Source organism: Medicago sativa, chromosome 4, assembly GCF_051527215.1.
Source record: "Medicago sativa cultivar Bolivia chromosome 4, Bolivia_mono, whole genome shotgun sequence".
Taxonomy (NCBI): Eukaryota; Viridiplantae; Streptophyta; class Magnoliopsida; order Fabales; family Fabaceae; genus Medicago; species Medicago sativa.
Window position 1 is genome coordinate 38,036,093 of NC_140752.1, and position 17,495 is coordinate 38,053,587.

At 35.6% G+C, this 17,495-nt stretch overlaps 2 long non-coding RNA genes across 2 annotated transcripts; both read left to right on the top strand.

The window, feature by feature from the left end:
• Positions 1–7,360: 7,360 nt before the first annotated feature.
• Positions 7,361–9,388, top strand: LOC146929221 (uncharacterized). Its single transcript, XR_015005980.1, has 2 exons — positions 7,361–7,656; positions 9,090–9,388. It is a non-coding gene; the product is annotated as an uncharacterized LOC146929221 (long non-coding RNA).
• Positions 9,389–12,705: 3,317 nt separating this feature from the next.
• LOC146929222 (uncharacterized) lies at positions 12,706–14,837 on the top strand. The gene is made up of 2 exons (XR_015008245.1): positions 12,706–13,178; positions 14,618–14,837. It is a non-coding gene; the product is annotated as an uncharacterized LOC146929222 (long non-coding RNA).
• Positions 14,838–17,495: the final 2,658 nt, after the last annotated feature.

The following is a 17,495-nucleotide window of genomic DNA, read 5'->3' on the forward strand; positions in this document are numbered from 1 at the left end:
GATTTAACTTATGGTGCTTGCGCAAGGACTTCTTTAGTGAATGATTTACAAGTACCTCTCTAAATGCTCTTTGAGCCATGAGATTTGTTCAGACCCTGATGAGCTTCCGAAGCCTAACTCATCTAAACATTTTATCATTTTTTTTAAATTGTAAATTTAAAAAAAAAATTAAAAATGAAAAATCTCAACTTTTTGATTCAAAATGAAAGCCTAAATTTTAACATGTTCTAAAAGAAAAAAGATTAATTGAAAACATTTTTTAGGAAAGAATATTCAATAAAATGGAAAAATCATATAGTTATAGAAATAATAATAACAAAGTTTTGAAGAAGAATCGAATGTTACCCAAAATTAATTGAGCTAACCGATAATTTTTATAAATTCCAATTTTACTGATTTTCTACAAAGTCTGTATTGCAAATTTTTTTAAAGTACGTCGTGTCATTTTAACAGCATAATGCATGTAAATGTCTTTTAATAACAATTTTTTTAATGCATTTATGTCTAATTTTATAAATTAAAATGTACATGGGATAACTCTTTAATGATCATTGCACTAACAATTTTTGCGGTATAATATTTAACGAAGTTAATAAAATAAAATAAAAAAATCACAATGAATTTATTTTTAATAAAAAAATATGTCGACGAATGTTGATTTTGTGAAAGGTATGAAATATGATTTCATCTATCTTTTTTTTTTTTTTTTAACCAAGAAGAAGGAGGAGCAGCAAAGGGCTACTTCCTCAAAATATCATAAAAAGGAAATAGAGGGAAAGTACAAGAGAAGGAGGGGGACATAAACCAAAACCTCCTATATAATAGAAACCCTAAAGTTGGGTAACCCTAGTCTATCATGGACAAAAAGATTGTGAAGAAACTGTGGTAACTGCAACCAAATTGTGACCTCTTGTATCTCTAAACCTTTGGATGCCAACATATCCGCACATCTATTCCCTTCCCTATAAATGTGTGTTACAACAAAATTCATACCACAAAGAGTTTTTTTACAGTTCAGCCATCTATTCCTAAGGCAGCAAGGAATCATAGATAAGTTGTTGAAGGCCATTACCACCGGCGCAGAATCTGTCTCAATCCATAGATTCTTCCAACTTCTTTGAGAAGCTATTTCCACTGCTCTCATAATAGCTGAGAGCTCAGCATGGTAAGCAGTCCCGCCTCCAAGGTATTCAGCAAAGCCGCAGAGAAAGTTAGCATTGTGATCCCTGAACATTCCCCCACAGGATGAGGAGGTTGTAGTAGAAGAGCCATCAGTGTTACATTTTATCCACCCTAAAATTGGAGGAGACCATAAGATTTCCTTGATACAAGTTGGTTTGGGAGGGTGGATACTTACATTAAATTTCTTTAAGGTGATGAGGTCCCTGACGGATGAATTGGAAGGTTTCTTTGTGTGGTTACCAGACAAATTCACTGCAGATATAATATTGTTAATAGCTAAGTGCCAATGAGGAGCCTTGTTGTGAAATCTACTCTGGTTTCTAGTGTACCAAATAGTAGCAATGATGTTAACTATAGTTGCCTGAATCACAATTTTGCATTGAGGGGACCAACCCCTATCGCAAACCGACCAGATGTCAGGAACAGATTGAAAGTGAAGAGGAGAATCAAGGATAGAAGCAAACCAGCACCAGATTTGAACGTAAATGAGCATTCAAAAAAGAGATGAAAAGATGTTTCGGAGTGAGCACCACATAAAGAACACATTGAAGGAATATAACAGCCTCTTTGTTGGAGCTTCTCATCTGTTGGGACCTTGTCGTGAATCAGTCTCCAAGTTAGGAGAGATTTTGAAGTAGGTATATCTATGCTCCAAATAAGCTTGGCCCAGTGATGGACAGTTGAAGGTTGGTTTTTGAAGGCGTAAGAGTCACGTAACAACATGTCACCACTAGATGTGTGATTCCAAATCAGATTGTCTTCTTTGTCCACCATAGGGATAGTGATTTTTTCGGCTAGCAATCTTAATTCAGGGTGCTGAACAAGAATCATCTGTGGGATGCGCCATTGAAAATTGTGAATGTAGTCTTGAACAAACTCAGGATAATCTTGTTTCGTGCAGAGGTTCCCCACACCAAGCATCCTCCCAAAATTTAATCAACTTACCATTACCAAGCAGCCATCTAGAGTTCTCCGTGACAACAGGGAATTCATGTTTGATACTAGACCACACAGATGAAAAAATGTGATGTTGAATTGCTTTTCTTCCTCTAACAGCTCTCCCTTTTAACACTTTTGCCCAATCTTCATCTGACTGAAGTAAATCCCAACAAAGTTTCATATTGAAAGCTTCATTCAAAGAAATAAGGTTCCTCAAGCCCAAACCCCCCTCATCATAGGGTTTGCAAATTTTCTTCCAAGAAACAGTTACAAGTTTCCTCTTTGCGGTGTCACCACTCCATATAAAATTTTTTATCCATTTTTCTATGTCTTTCAATAAAGATATTGGCCAAGAATAGATAGACATAGAGTGAGTTAACATGCTAAAGATGACTGCTTTTACCAGTTGCACCCTACCTGCAATAGAGAGAAGAGAAGCTTTCCAATTTGCAAGTTTAGTCTTTATTCTATCAGCTATGGGTTGCAGGTAAATTGATATTGGCCTCCCTTTAAAAATAGGGACCCCTAGGTAATTGAAAGGTAAAGAACCAATCTCAAAACCCAAGAGATTCACAATATTTTGCATTCTACCCTGTGAGATACCTCCAGCATATATAGTTGATTTACTAGCACTTATCACCTGACCGGCACTCTCAGCATATTTAGTGAAAAGGTGTTGTAGTGCCTCCAAACCCTCAGGGTGTGTTTGGTTTGCAAAATAGTAAGCACTGGACATAACAGTACAAGACATAACAGCACAACATAAGGCGGAACAGCACAGGACAAATTTTTATGGCATTGAATAATTTTTTGTTTTATATGATTTTTGGGGGACGAAATGCTATTTTGGATTTTTAGACAACTTGTACGTGGGACAAAAAGTTGTGTTGTGGTTTAGTGAAGGACAAAAATATGAGTTTTTGTCCTGTCCCTTGCATCCAGTTTGTCATGTACCTGAAACAGTTTTACAAATCAAACACTGGACAACTGAAGTTGTTTTGTCATGTCCTTCATTTTTTAGCAAATCAAACGCACCCTCAAAGTTTCCTTTACAATAAATCATTATATCATCTGCATAGAAGCAGTGGGAAGGGATTTGAGAGTTTCTTGCACCAGAGATCAAATTAACCTTTCCTTCATCAACAAGCTTGCTGATAGCTCGACTCAACACTTCCTCTGCTAGGCAAAAGAGAAGAGGGGACAGGGGGTCCCCTTGTCTCATCCCTCTAGTACACTTGAAGTAACCTTGTTGTGTGCCATTGATAGAGATAGATAAAGTTGCAGAAGCCAAAATGGAAGCTATCCAGTTACAAAAAGTAGTGTTGAAGCCAAAACATTTGAGGACTTTTAGAAGAAATCTCCAATCAAGTGTATCAAAGGCTTTTTTAATATCAATCTTCAAAGCAAGGTTACCTCCAAAAGATTTTTTTATCTAAAACATTAATAGCTTCTGATGCAAGACACAAACAATCTTTGATATTTCTACCTTTAATAAAGCCTTTTTGATTATTCGAAACAATATTGGGAAGGATGCTGGCTAACCTATCAGCTATGATTTTAGTGATCACCTTGAACTTGAAGTTGGCCATAGCTATCGGTCTGTACTGCTCCACACTATCGGCATTTTGGTGCTTTGGGATAAGGATCAGAGTGTTTGCATTGTAGTTGGGTAAAATCCATCCAGACAGAAAAAATTGCATCACAGCATCAACAAGCTCCTTGTGAATGATGTCCCAGTATGTCTGAAAGAAAAAGGCTCCAAACCCATCGGGGCCAGGTGCACCATCCTTATTCAAGTTGAAGACTGCTGCTTTGATCTCATTATATGTTGGAAGTGCAGTAAGCAGCTCATTAGTGGTTTCATTAACTAAATTTGGGATAACTTCTTCTGCAAGTACCTGTTCCTGCAAAACAATGTTAGAACAAAACAAATTTTGATAATAATTCACAATGTGATCAGATATTTGTTGAGGATCACTGATGATATTCTCTCCATCTCTCAAACTAGAAATAACTTTTGTTTTATTTTTGATCTTTGAGAGCCTGTGAAAATATGCAGTGTTTCTATCACCATCCAAGTGCCATTGTGTTCTAGATTTCTCCTTCCAAAAACATTCTTGCCTTCGCAAGGCTTGGTTTAAATCATATTGAGCAGTTTTTTCAAGGTTTAAGAGGGTATCAGAAGGGCCATCAGTTTGGATTTGAGTTTGAATGTGAGATAGGTTGGTTTCAGCCGTTTTGACAATATCATGAACATTTCCAAAAGTTTCCTTGTTCCAAATCTTCAATCTTTCTTTTAGAATCTTCAACTTTTTTGTGAGAATGAACATAGGGCAACCAGTGATATTAGTCTGCCAACAGTTGGTTATGGTTTCTTTACAATTATCATGCATAGACCACATTTGAAGAAATTTAAAGCTTGAAGCAAAAGAGGTTTCAGAAGTTTCAAAGATAAGCAATAAAGGGTAATGGTCAGAAGTAGTTTTAATGAGGGTTGAACAAGAAGTGGACTGGCACATGTCAAGCCAAGCTTGGTTACAAATTGATCTATCTAGTCTTCTCTGAGTATGTCTCCTACCTCTCCTTCCATTGTTCCAAGTATAGAATGCACCTCTAGTTGGTAAATGTAATAAATCAAAAGTGTCGGTCCAATTTTGGAAGTCTAGGATTGGGGTTCTAGCTGGAGGAAAGTTTCCCTGATTTTCATGAGCTCCAAGGATTGAGTTGAAGTCTCCAATGAAGTTCCAGGGCACATTGTGTTGTTGTTGTAAATTGTTTAAAGATTGCCAAAGGTGCCTTCTACTATAGCAAGATGTTGATGCATATATAGCAGAAATTGCAAAAAGTTTACCATTGTCAGATAGTGAAAAAGAAATACTTTGATCATCAATATAGAGAATATTAGGGTTGAGGTTGTGATTACAGAAGCACCATAGGTTAGGAAGAAGGGTGTCCCTGTTGTTAAGGGCAAAAAGCTTCAGGTTAAGTCTAGAAAACCAGTTAAAAGGAACATCATCATAGCAGATCCAAGGTTCGGATAAAAAAACAAAATCAGGTTTGTTATTAACTATTAGGTTTTGGAGGGCCAATCTTGATGGGGCATTGGCAAATCCCCTTATATTCCAGTATATGCACTTCATTTGAAAGGTTTGGGGTTGGAAACCTTTGATCTGGTTTGGTAAAGTGTTTTAGGAGATTTAGAGGTACTCTGTTGGTGCATTGTTTTCTTCTTATGAGTAACTATGGTAAAGGGAGGGTTAAGGTGTGTTTCAACATGGTCAGCTGGTTGCTCTAATGCCTTCAACAAAGCAAGTTCTGTCTCCTCTCTCTCTGCAATATTGGACCATGACTCCTTCAAGAATTCAGAGTTCCTAAGGTTTCTATCTTCTGAGTTTAACAGCTGGTCTGAATGGTCGTCATCAGATTGTGCTTCATTCTCATCTGTGTTGTCTACCAGTTGAGTAGCATCCACAAATTCAGAGTCATGAGAGCTTGCATCATGTTCAACGTCACCCTCAACTGCTGCCTCATTCTCATCATTGTTCAGGGCATGTTGTTCTTCACTAACCTCATTGTTCAGTACTTGAAATCTGTTTTGGTTAATTATTGGTTCTATTTCAATTTCGGCAGCAACACTTGCTAAAGTTTCTGGTGCGTTCCTCCTTGCCAATTCTTCATTCAGTTCTTTTTCCAACGAAGCATCAGGGCTAAGTTCCTTCTGAACATTCACTTTCTCCTTGTCGCCTAAATTCACCAAAGATGTTCCCTGATTCAAGCGGCCATCCTTTTGGACATAAACTTTCTCAGGCTTCTTAAGATGAGTGTTTCTCACAGGTGGCTCATGTGTCTGCCCATTCAAACCCTCATGGTTTAATTTCTTACAATTATCAATATAGTGACCAATCGCTTTACAATTAGTGCAAAAGTCAGGAAGGTTTTCATAATCCACATCAATGAAAAATGCATAACCTTTTCTTTCAACAAGCAGTTTATATCGAATAGTTTGAGCTATGTCCATATCCACTAAAACCCTAACAAATTGTCCAAATGTTCTATCAATTCTAGGTTTTGCGGTGGTAGCATCAGTACAGATAGGGCTTCCTAAACTACCAGCAATAGTAAAGAGAATATTTTGACTCCAGTATTCTTGTGCCAGGCCATAGAAACGAACCCATACCTGAGCATTTGAGCTTCTCCGAGAGTTAACGCTGAAATCCTTTGACCAAGCAAAGAGTTTTAACATACCTGGGTTTAAGTTCCAAGAAGTAACTGACCTGACCCTGTTCAAATCCTCAATGGTTGAGAAGACAAATTCATAATATCCTTTTCCCAGAGAGGTGATTCCCCATTTGGACAGGTTCTTCCAATACAAACCTAATTTGTTCTTCAAGGCAACTGCTGTTAAGGGGGTTGCACCATTTGGCCAGATCACACGCCCATGTAGATTCAGTTTGCATGCTTCAATATTCGCCATATACTCATTCTCTGGTATCAAGATTGCAAGATCGTCTCCTTTCACACAAGGTTGAGGAAGCTGCGATGATGGTATTTCACAAACATTCGCCAATACCTGAGCAAATGTTTTTAGGGTTTTGGGTTGGGTTTTTGTTATGATTGGTGGGTTGGTGTTATCATCTAAGCATTTCCAAGGAATCAGAAAAGAAGGCATGGTGTTGTTGTGGTGGAAAAATCAGTCGGTGGTGGTGTTGAGGGAAAGCTTCAGTACGAAGGAAGATGGTGATGAATAGTGATATTGCACTTCAGATTTTCGCCAGACTCTCTCTCTCCTCTCTCTAACATATTTTCTTTCATCTATCTTCAATGATACTAGCAGTGTTCAAAATTCAGAACCTCTAAATCTAAAGTTTGTCTTTTTACTACTAGACTAAACCCTGAGAGTTTGAAAATCACAATTAACTAGACTAAATCGTGAGAATTTATCATAATGCCGGGATTTCCAATGGAGCCTACATCGGGTTGGGTAATCATGTTAGGCCAATAGAAATCACGCAAGTTAATTTGACACTACATCTTCACGCGGAACCTTAAAGCCCTAGACATATGGGTCATCTGTAACGCCCCATTTTTATTCTAATATTTTAGTAGATGTGTGAATATTTTTATATGACTTTAATTGTTATATATATATGATTTTATGTGAAATATATGTTTTATATGATTTTTATATGAAATATGTTATGATGCTATTTATTATATGAATATTGGGGTTGTGTATTATTTAAATGAATGTTGTTATTATTGGATAGAAATAATATGAGAAATAGAAATATTATAGAAATAGTATTTATTTTTGGTTAAGGGGAATTAAGTGGAAATTAATAGAAATTAAGGGAGTTGGGTGAGAAAAGAAAAGGGAGATATTTTTGAAGTAAAAGAAAGAAAAAGGGAGAGAAACATTTTCACGTAAAAACATTAGAAGAAAACTGGTTTTGGAGAGAAAACCTAGAAGAGGCCAAGAGAGAGCTAGGAAGGAATCGATTGCGGTAGCTTGACGTTTGGTGTTGCTGAATTAAGGTAAGGGTGGGATTCCTTTCAATAATCATGGTATATAATTCTGAAATTTGATGAATTGTTGTTCTTGGTTTTAGGGTTAGAAGTTTTATGTTAATTGAAGAAAATATGATGAATGGTGTTGTTTGAGGCATGTTTCTATGTTGTTTTAGTTACTATGTTGTATATAGAACCTGTAAACATTGTTCTAATTCATTTTGGGTGATTAGGGGATCAGAAAATGGGTTTTTGGGGTGAAAATGGTGTTAAAATCGTAACAGTAGATGAAAAACTCGCCAGAAATTCGCTATTAGCGAAACCCTCTGGAACAGGTACGCTATTAGCTCAATTTTCGCTATTAGCGAAATTGTCCAGTGACAGCATTTTCTGTTTCGCGTTCTTGTGTCTTTTTCACCCGTTTCTATTTTGAATTAGCTTTAGGTGTAAACATAAAAGTTGTAGATAATTGAGTTAGCTTTCTAATGGCTTTGGAGTGACTAGAAAATTATTTGTAGATTTAGAGTTATGATGAAAATAGTCCAAGTGGGTCTTCAGAAAATTTTAAGAAAACTTAGCATAATTAATCTCTAGTTAGTCCAAAAACTTATGGTTGGTTTCCCAACTTCAAACTTAAGTGTTAGGGATTTAGTTGAGGTGTTTATGGATATTTGACTTATGTTCTATTGATCAAAACTTAATTGCTTTTGGGGGATGTTTTAGACTTTGAGATGAATGTAATTGATTTATATATATGTTATGTTGTTGATTTCCGTTGTTGATGTCGTTGTATCATCTGATGTCGAAGTTGGGGAGTGTGTCATAATTGTTTTAGGCACATATGTTGTTGTTGCAGTCGCTGTTGAAGTTGTATGTTGATATACACAAGTTGAGTCCATTTTCATACTCACAATTGTTGGGGGCTTATGCCCTGGAATGTTCATCATTCAACCCGTTGGGGGCTTATGCCCTGGAATGTTTATCATTCACCTGTTGGGGGCTTATGCCCTGGGATGCTTTAACCATCCAAATTGTTGGGGGCTTATGCCCTGGAATGCTTAGCATTCAACGCGCGTAGATTGGTACCACCTGCATGATGCATTAGTTGTTGTTGTCGTTGTAGCATTGTCGAGTTGTTGTCGTTGTAGCATTGTCGAGTTGTTGTCGTTGTCGAATTGTCGAGTTGTTGTCGTTGTCGAATTGTCGAGTTGTTGTCGTTGTCGAATTGTCGAGTTATCGGTGTCGTTGTGGATAATGTTGTTGTTGTTGTTGTTGTTGTTGTACCTTGTTGCCGAAAATGATTATGTCGTTGTTATATGTATTCTTTATATACATTATTAATGATGCATGTTGTGATATATTGTTATTTTCATTAATTTGATGAATTATATATTATCATTATTGGATAAGTTTCTCACCCCTTCTGCGTATATGTTGCCTCGACCGTGGGTAATGTGCAGGTAATGATGGCTTGTAGGTTGATTGGCTCAAGTGTCTAGGGCTCTGATACATATTAGGATGGGGATCGTCGCGAGTGTCTTCTCATTTCTTTTATGTATCACATATTTTGGAAAAGACTTGCTATTAGAATAAAGTTGAATTATGTTGTGGCCTTATGCCAAGACTTTTATTGATGTTGAATTTGGTTGAATTTATATTTTAAAGAATTATTTCGCTGCAGTTTGTAAGATAATTTAAATGTCGGTTTTTAAATAAATAGACAATTTTCTATTATGAAATTTTGAAAAGTAGTGTGACACTCCGTTGTGTGATTACTCTGATTTTATTTTTTAATATTAATTTGTTGGGAGAACGGGGTGTTACAATTGGTATCAGAGCAGGTCGGTCCGTCCGGCTAATTAGTAGAGTCGTGTCGAGCCTAGTAGTGTTGTGTGACAATTTTGTATTGTCCTTGTTGTCCTGATTGTTGTTTGTTGTTTGTTGTGCAATCCCTAGTATGAACTGGTTGGAGTACAACCATGTTCATATTAATTGTTTTAAAAAGACGATGTACTTTTCTTCTGCTGAAGAAGAGAGTGGAGCAGAATTTTTATCTACCAAGCAGTTGAAGCGGTTAGAGCGTGATGGAAACTTGATGTTTTCTTTGATGGCGTATTTGTCTGTAGAGAATCAGTCGATAATTGATAGATTGCCCGTTGTGAATGAATTTCCTGAAGTTTTTCCTGATGAGATTCCGGATGTGCCACCAGAGAGGGAGGTTGAATTTTCGATTGAACTAGTGCCGGGTACGAAGCCGGTGTCGATGGCTCCTTACCGTATGTCAGCCTCCGAGATGGTAGAATTGAAGAAGCAGTTAGAAGAATTGCTAGATAAGAAGTTTGTAAGACCGAGTGTGTCACCTTGGGGAGCGCCTGTGTTGCTAGTTAAGAAGAAGGATGGTAGCATGAGATTGTGCATAGATTATCGTCAGTTGAATAAAGTGACGATAAAGAATAGGTATCCACTTCCGAGAATTGACGATTTGATGGATCAGCTAGTGGGTGCACGTGTGTATAGTAAAATTGATTTGAGGTCAGGTTACCATCAGATTAAGGTGAAGGATGAAGATATGCAAAAGATGGCCTTTAGGACACGGTATGGACACTATGAATATAAAGTGATGCCTTTCGGTGTTACTAATGCGCCTGGTGTGTTCATGGAGTATATGAACAGAATTTTTCATGCTTTTCTAGATAAATTTGTGGTTGTATTTATTGATGATATCTTGATTTATTCTAAGACTGAAGAAGAGCATGAAGAACATTTGAAGATTGTCTTACAGGTGCTGAAAGAAAAGAAGCTGTATGCAAAACTGTCAAAGTGCGAGTTATGGTTAAGTGAAGTAAGTTTTCTTGGCCATATTATTTCTGGTAGTGGTATTGCTATAGACCCGTCGAAGGTTGAAGCGGTATCACAGTGGGAGACTCCTCAGTCAGTTACGGAGATTAGAAGTTTTCTTGGTTTGGCTGGTTATTACAGAAGATTTATCGAAGGATTTTCGAAGTTGGCACTTCCATTGACTCAGTTGACCTGTAAAGGTAAAGCTTTTGTGTGGGATGCTCAGTGTGAGAATAATTTCAATGAGTTGAAGCGAAGATTGACGACGGCCCCAATTTTGATTTTACCAGAGCCGGATAAACCTTTTGTGGTATATTGTGATGCGTCTAAGTTGGGTTTAGGTGGTGTGCTTATGCAAGATGGCAAAGTAGTGGCTTATGCTTCGAGACAATTGAGAATTCATGAGAAGAATTACCCTACACATGATTTAGAGTTGGCTGTTGTGGTTTTTGTGTTGAAAATTTGGAGACACTATTTGTACGGTTCCAGATTTGAAGTGTTTAGTGATCATAAGAGTCTGAAATATTTATTTGATCAAAAAGAGTTGAATATGAGGCAGAGAAGGTGGCTAGAGTTGTTGAAGGATTATGATTTTGGTTTGAATTATCATCCGGGTAAAGCCAATGTGGTTGCAGATGCCTTGAGTAGGAAAACATTGCACATGTCGGCTATGATGGTGAAAGAATTTGAATTACTGGAACAGTTTAGAGACTTGAGTCTTGTTTGTGAATTGGCACCTCAGAGTATGCAGTTGGGTATGTTAAAAATTAATAGTGATTTCTTGAAGAGTATCAAGGAAGCACAGGAAGTTGATGTGAAATTCGTAGACTTGATGGTTGCTAGTAATCAGACTGCAGATGGTGATTTTTAGGTTGATGATCAAGGAGTGTTGAGATTCCGAGGCAGGATTTGTATCCCTGATAATGATGAATTGAAATAGTTGATTTTAGAAGAAAGTCACAGAAGTAGCTTGAGTATCCATTCGGGAGCTACAAAGATGTATCATGACTTGAAGAAATTGTTTTGGTGGTCCGGGTTGAAGCGAGATGTCGCGCGGTTTGTATATGCGTGTTTGACTTGTCAGAAATCGAAAGTTGAACATCAGAAACCTGCTGGTTTGTTGACGCCTTTAGATGTGCCTGAATGGAAATGGGATAGCATCTCCATGGACTTTGTGACTAGTTTACCAAACACTCAAAGAGGGCATGATGCCATTTGGGTTGTTGTCGATAGATTGACGAAGTCGGCACATTTTATTCCGATTAATATCAGTTATTCAGTAGCTCAGTTGGCAGAGATTTATATTCATAATATTGTGAAGTTGCATTGTGTCCCGTCGAGTATTGTATCGGATAGAGATCTGAGGTTCACTTCGAGATTTTGGAAGAGCCTGCAAGAAGCTTTGGGCTCTCAGTTGAAGTTGAGTTCGGCTTATCATCCGCAAACAGATGGTCAGTCAGAAAGAACGATTCAATCATTAGAAGATTTGTTGAGGGTGTGTGTGCTTGAGCAAGGTGGATCTTGGGATAGTCATCTACCGCTGATAGAGTTCACGTACAACAATAGTTACCATTCGAGTATTGGTATGGCACCCTTCGAAGCTTTATATGGTCGAAGGTGTATGACTCCTTTATGTTGGTTTGAGTCAGGAGAAAGTGTTGTGTTAGGGCCTGAAATAGTTCAGCAGACTACGGAGAAGGTCAAGATGATAAGAGAGCATATGAAAGCGTCGCAGAGTCGACAGAAGAGTTATCATGACAAGCGTAGGAAGGACCTTGAGTTTCAAGAGGGTGACCATGTGTTCTTGAGAGTCACTCCTATGACTGGTGTGGGTCGTGCATTGAAGTCCAAGAAGCTGACTCCAAAATTTATTGGTCCTTATCAGATATCTGAGAAAATTGGCACGGTGGCTTATAGAGTTGGTTTGCCACCACATCTTTCGAACTTGCATGATGTGTTTCATGTGTCACAACTTCGGAAGTATGTAGCGGATCCTTCACATGTCATTCCTAGAGATGATGTGCAAGTTAGAGACAACCTTACGGTAGAAACTTTACCTTTGAGGATCGATGATCTTAAGGTGAAGACGTTGAGAGGCAAGGAGATACCTCTAGTGAGAGTTGTTTGGGGAGGAGCAGCTGGTGAAAGTCTTACTTGGGAGTTGGAGAGTAAGATGCAGGAGTCTTATCCTGACTTGTTTACTTGAGGTAATATTTCGAGGACGAAATTCTATAAGTTGGGGAGAGTTGTAACGCCCCATTTTTATTCTAATATTTTAGTAGATGTGTGAATATTTTTATATGACTTTAATTGCTATATATATATGATTTTATGTGAAATATATGTTTTATATGATTTTTATATGAAATATGTTATGATGCTATTTATTATATGAATATTGGGGTTGTGTATTATTTAAATGAATGTTGTTATTATTGGATAGAAATAATATGAGAAATAGAAATATTATAGAAATAGTATTTATTTTTGGTTAAGGGGAATTAAGTGGAAATTAATAGAAATTAAGGGAGTTGGGTGAGAAAAGAAAAGGGAGATATTTTTGAAGTAAAAGAAAGAAAAAGGGAGAGAAACATTTTCACGTAAAAACATTAGAAGAAAACTGGTTTTGGAGAGAAAACCTAGAAGAGGCCAAGAGAGAGCTAGGAAGGAATCGATTGCGGTAGCTTGACGTTTGGTGTTGCTGAATTAAGGTAAGGGTGGGATTCCTTTCAATAATCATGGTATATAATTCTGAAATTTGATGAATTGTTGTTCTTGGTTTTAGGGTTAGAAGTTTTATGTTAATTGAAGAAAATATGATGAATGGTGTTGTTTGAGGCATGTTTCTATGTTGTTTTAGTTACTATGTTGTATATAGAACCTGTAAACATTGTTCTAATTCATTTTGGGTGATTAGGGGATCAGAAAATGGGTTTTTGGGGTGAAAATGGTGTTAAAATCGTAACAGTAGATGAAAAACTCGCCAGAAATTCGCTATTAGCGAAACCCTCTGGAACAGGTACGCTATTAGCTCAATTTTCGCTATTAGCGAAATTGTCCAGTGACAGCATTTTCTGTTTCGCGTTCTTGTGTCTTTTTCACCCGTTTCTATTTTGAATTAGCTTTAGGTGTAAACATAAAAGTTGTAGATAATTGAGTTAGCTTTCTAATGGCTTTGGAGTGACTAGAAAATTATTTGTAGATTTAGAGTTATGATGAAAATAGTCCAAGTGGGTCTTCAGAAAATTTTAAGAAAACTTAGCATAATTAATCTCTAGTTAGTCCAAAAACTTATGGTTGGTTTCCCAACTTCAAACTTAAGTGTTAGGGATTTAGTTGAGGTGTTTATGGATATTTGACTTATGTTCTATTGATCAAAACTTAATTGCTTTTGGGGGATGTTTTAGACTTTGAGATGAATGTAATTGATTTATATATATGTTATTTTGTTGATTTCCGTTGTTGATGTCGTTGTATCATCTGATGTCGAAGTTGGGGAGTGTGTCATAATTGTTTTAGGCACATATGTTGTTGTTGCAGTCGCTGTTGAAGTTGTATGTTGATATACACAAGTTGAGTCCATTTGCATACTCACAATTGTTGGGGGCTTATGCCCTGGAATGTTCATCATTCAACCCGTTGGGGGCTTATGCCCTGGAATGTTTATCATTCACCTGTTGGGGGCTTATGCCCTGGGATGCTTTAACCATCCAAATTGTTGGGGGCTTATGCCTTGGAATGCTTAGCATTCAACGCGCGTAGATTGGTACCACCTGCATGATGCATTAGTTGTTGTTGTCGTTGTAGCATTGTCGAGTTGTTGTCGTTGTAGCATTGTCGAGTTGTTGTCGTTGTCGAATTGTCGAGTTGTTGTCGTTGTCGAATTGTCGAGTTGTTGTCGTTGTCGAATTGTCGAGTTATCGGTGTCGTTGTGGATAATGTTGTTGTTGTTGTTGTTGTTGTTGTTGTTGTACCTTGTTGCCGAAAATGATTATGTCGTTGTTATATGTATTCTTTATATACATTATTAATGATGCATGTTGTGATATATTGTTATTTTCATTAATTTGATGAATTATATATTATCATTATTGGATAAGTTTCTCACCCCTTCTGCGTATATGTTGCCTCGACCGTGGGTAATGTGCAGGTAATGATGGCTTGTAGGTTGATTGGCTCAAGTGTCTAGGGCTCTGATACATATTAGGATGGGGATCGTCGCGAGTGTCTTCTCATTTCTTTTATGTATCACATATTTTGGAAAAGACTTGCTATTAGAATAAAGTTGAATTATGTTGTGGCCTTATGCCAAGACTTTTATTGATGTTGAATTTGGTTGAATTTATATTTTAAAGAATTATTCCGCTGCAGTTTGTAAGATAATTTAAATGTCGATTTTTAAATAAATAGACAATTTTCTATTATGAAATTTTGAAAAGTAGTGTGACACTCCGTTGTGTGATTACTCTGATTTTATTTTTTAATATTAATTTGTTGGGAGAACGGGGTGTTACATCATCTCATTTATATGTTGATCAAATTCTACTCTTTCTTCCAATATGTAGAACGTTAACTCACACTTCATACATTAACGTATTTTAATTAAGTGTGTGATTTTATGCATTCGTAATTATGTGACGTAGCCATAAAAAGTAAAATAGAGACACAAACATGTTCAAAAATGTGAGTGGTGATTTTATTAGAGCAAAATGAATACGAAAAAGGACATTGGATATGAGAGAAATGATAAGAGAAAAAGATATGTAATGTGTTTTTTGTCATGAGTTGGAACCTCTAAATCAAAAGTTTGTCTTTTTACCACTAGATTAAACCCTTAGAGTAGGAAAATCACAATGAACTAGAAAATGCATTTTTAATTCAAATTAATCATTATAAATAGCATATTCATTATACACGAACCATCTCTCATCTTGGTTTTTTACTGAAAACAATTTGTTGGTTTAATTGTTATTGATTTTTGGAATTACACGATCAAACACATTTTTTCAAAAGTTGTTGGTAATTTTATGAGTTTCTTGAAAGGGTTGAGAATTTCTCGATAATTAATTTACCAAAACATTAGACTCAATTAAAAACACACCACATCATTTGAAAACCTATAATAAACATGTATGTTGTCAACTTAGCATAACATAAAATTGCTTTTCCAAGGTTAAATCCTACCAAAGAAAAAATAAATAAAAGAATTTGAAATAATACAAGTTGAATGAAATAAATGGTATGAAAGAGGGCAACATGGAAAAACTTAAATTTAATATTTGGGTTAATTAAGTAAAGGGTTAATTATGTTTCTAGTCCCTATAAAATAGCGACCTTGTAAGTTTAGTCCCTACTTAATTTTAATAGCATTTTTAGTCCCTATAAAAAAAAAATTACTTATAATTTTAGTCCCTGCTAAAACAAAGTTTGATTAATTATCCTTAAACTCTTAAATTTTTGAACGATTTTTTTGAGACAAGATTAGAACACTATGAAAGGTTCGTTTACTAAAATTTAGAATTTTTTGACATGAAATGAATTAAATATGAATTTTTTAAAACGACAAAAGTTAAAGATAAAAAGTAATAAAATCTGGATGTAGAAATCAAATTTTGCGATAATTTTTTGCGGACGAACTTTTAGTAATGTTCTAAACATGTCTGCAAAAAATTGTTCAAAAATTGAAGAGTTTAAGCATAAATTAAACAAATTTGAATTGAGTAGGGACTAATACTCAGTGCAGAAAAACAAAATTAGGGACTAAAAATGCTATTAAAATTAAGTAGGGACTAAACTTACAAGGTCGCTATTTTATAGGGACTAGAAACATAATTAACCCATAAGTAAATGGTCCCTATAAATATTCAGAATTTCATTTTTAGTCCCTGTAAATGGTCCCTATAAATATTCAGAATTTCATTTTTAGTCCCTATAAAATAAAATCGCACTTTTTAGTCTCTTCGTCAGCAATTTTAGTCCCTGTAAAATTTTCCATCAACATTTTTAGTCCCTGTAAAAATTTTACGTCACCATTTTCGGTCCCTAAAATGCTAAAGGAAAATGTCACAGAGACTAAAAAGTGTGATTTTATTTTGTAGGGACTAAAATCAAAATTCTGAATATTTATAGGGACCATTTACTTAATTAACCCTTAATATTTTCCAGAAGAAGAATTAGACTAAACCAAAAAAACGTCACATCATTTTAAATTTTTTAATAAGCATGTATTTTATCAACTTAGTATAATACATCTGCATTTGTCTAATGTAAAATCACATCAAATGCCAAAAGTAAATGAATTTGAAAAAAAAAATTAAGGTTGAATAAAAAATATAGCATTAAAGCGAATGACATCTAATAACTAAAATTTAAGATAAAAAAAAATCAAACAAATGACATTCAAAAACTAACAAATTAGTTTATCATAATGTTAGGCCTTCCAATAGAGCATGCATTAGGTTGGATAATCATGTTACGCCAATAGCAACCAAACAATTTAGATTGACACTACGTCTTCAAAAAAAACTTATAAGGCACTAGGTAAATGGGTCATCTCATTTCTATCTTGATCAAAATCTACTCTTTCATCCAATATGTAGAATGTTAACTCACACTTGAAAATGTTACCATAGTTTAACCAACTGTGTGATTACATGTGTTCTTAATTATGTGACATAGTCATGAAAAGTAAAATAGAGACACAACATGTTCAAAAATTTGGGTTGATGATGATTTAGTGGATGTATGTTTATGTTCCTTTCTTTCACAAGAAGAGATAAAGAAAATTAGAAGAAAGAAAATGAATACAAGAAAGGACATTCGATATGAGAGAAATGATAAGCGAAAAAAATATGCAATGAATAATACGAGTTGTGAATAATACGAGTTATCCATAAGAGAATAGTGAATAATACGAGTTGTCGTTAATTTTATAGATTTGTTGAAGGAATTGAGGAATCTTGAGTAATTATTTTACCAACAAATTAAACTTAATTAAAAAAAACTCAATATCATTTTAAAATGTTCAA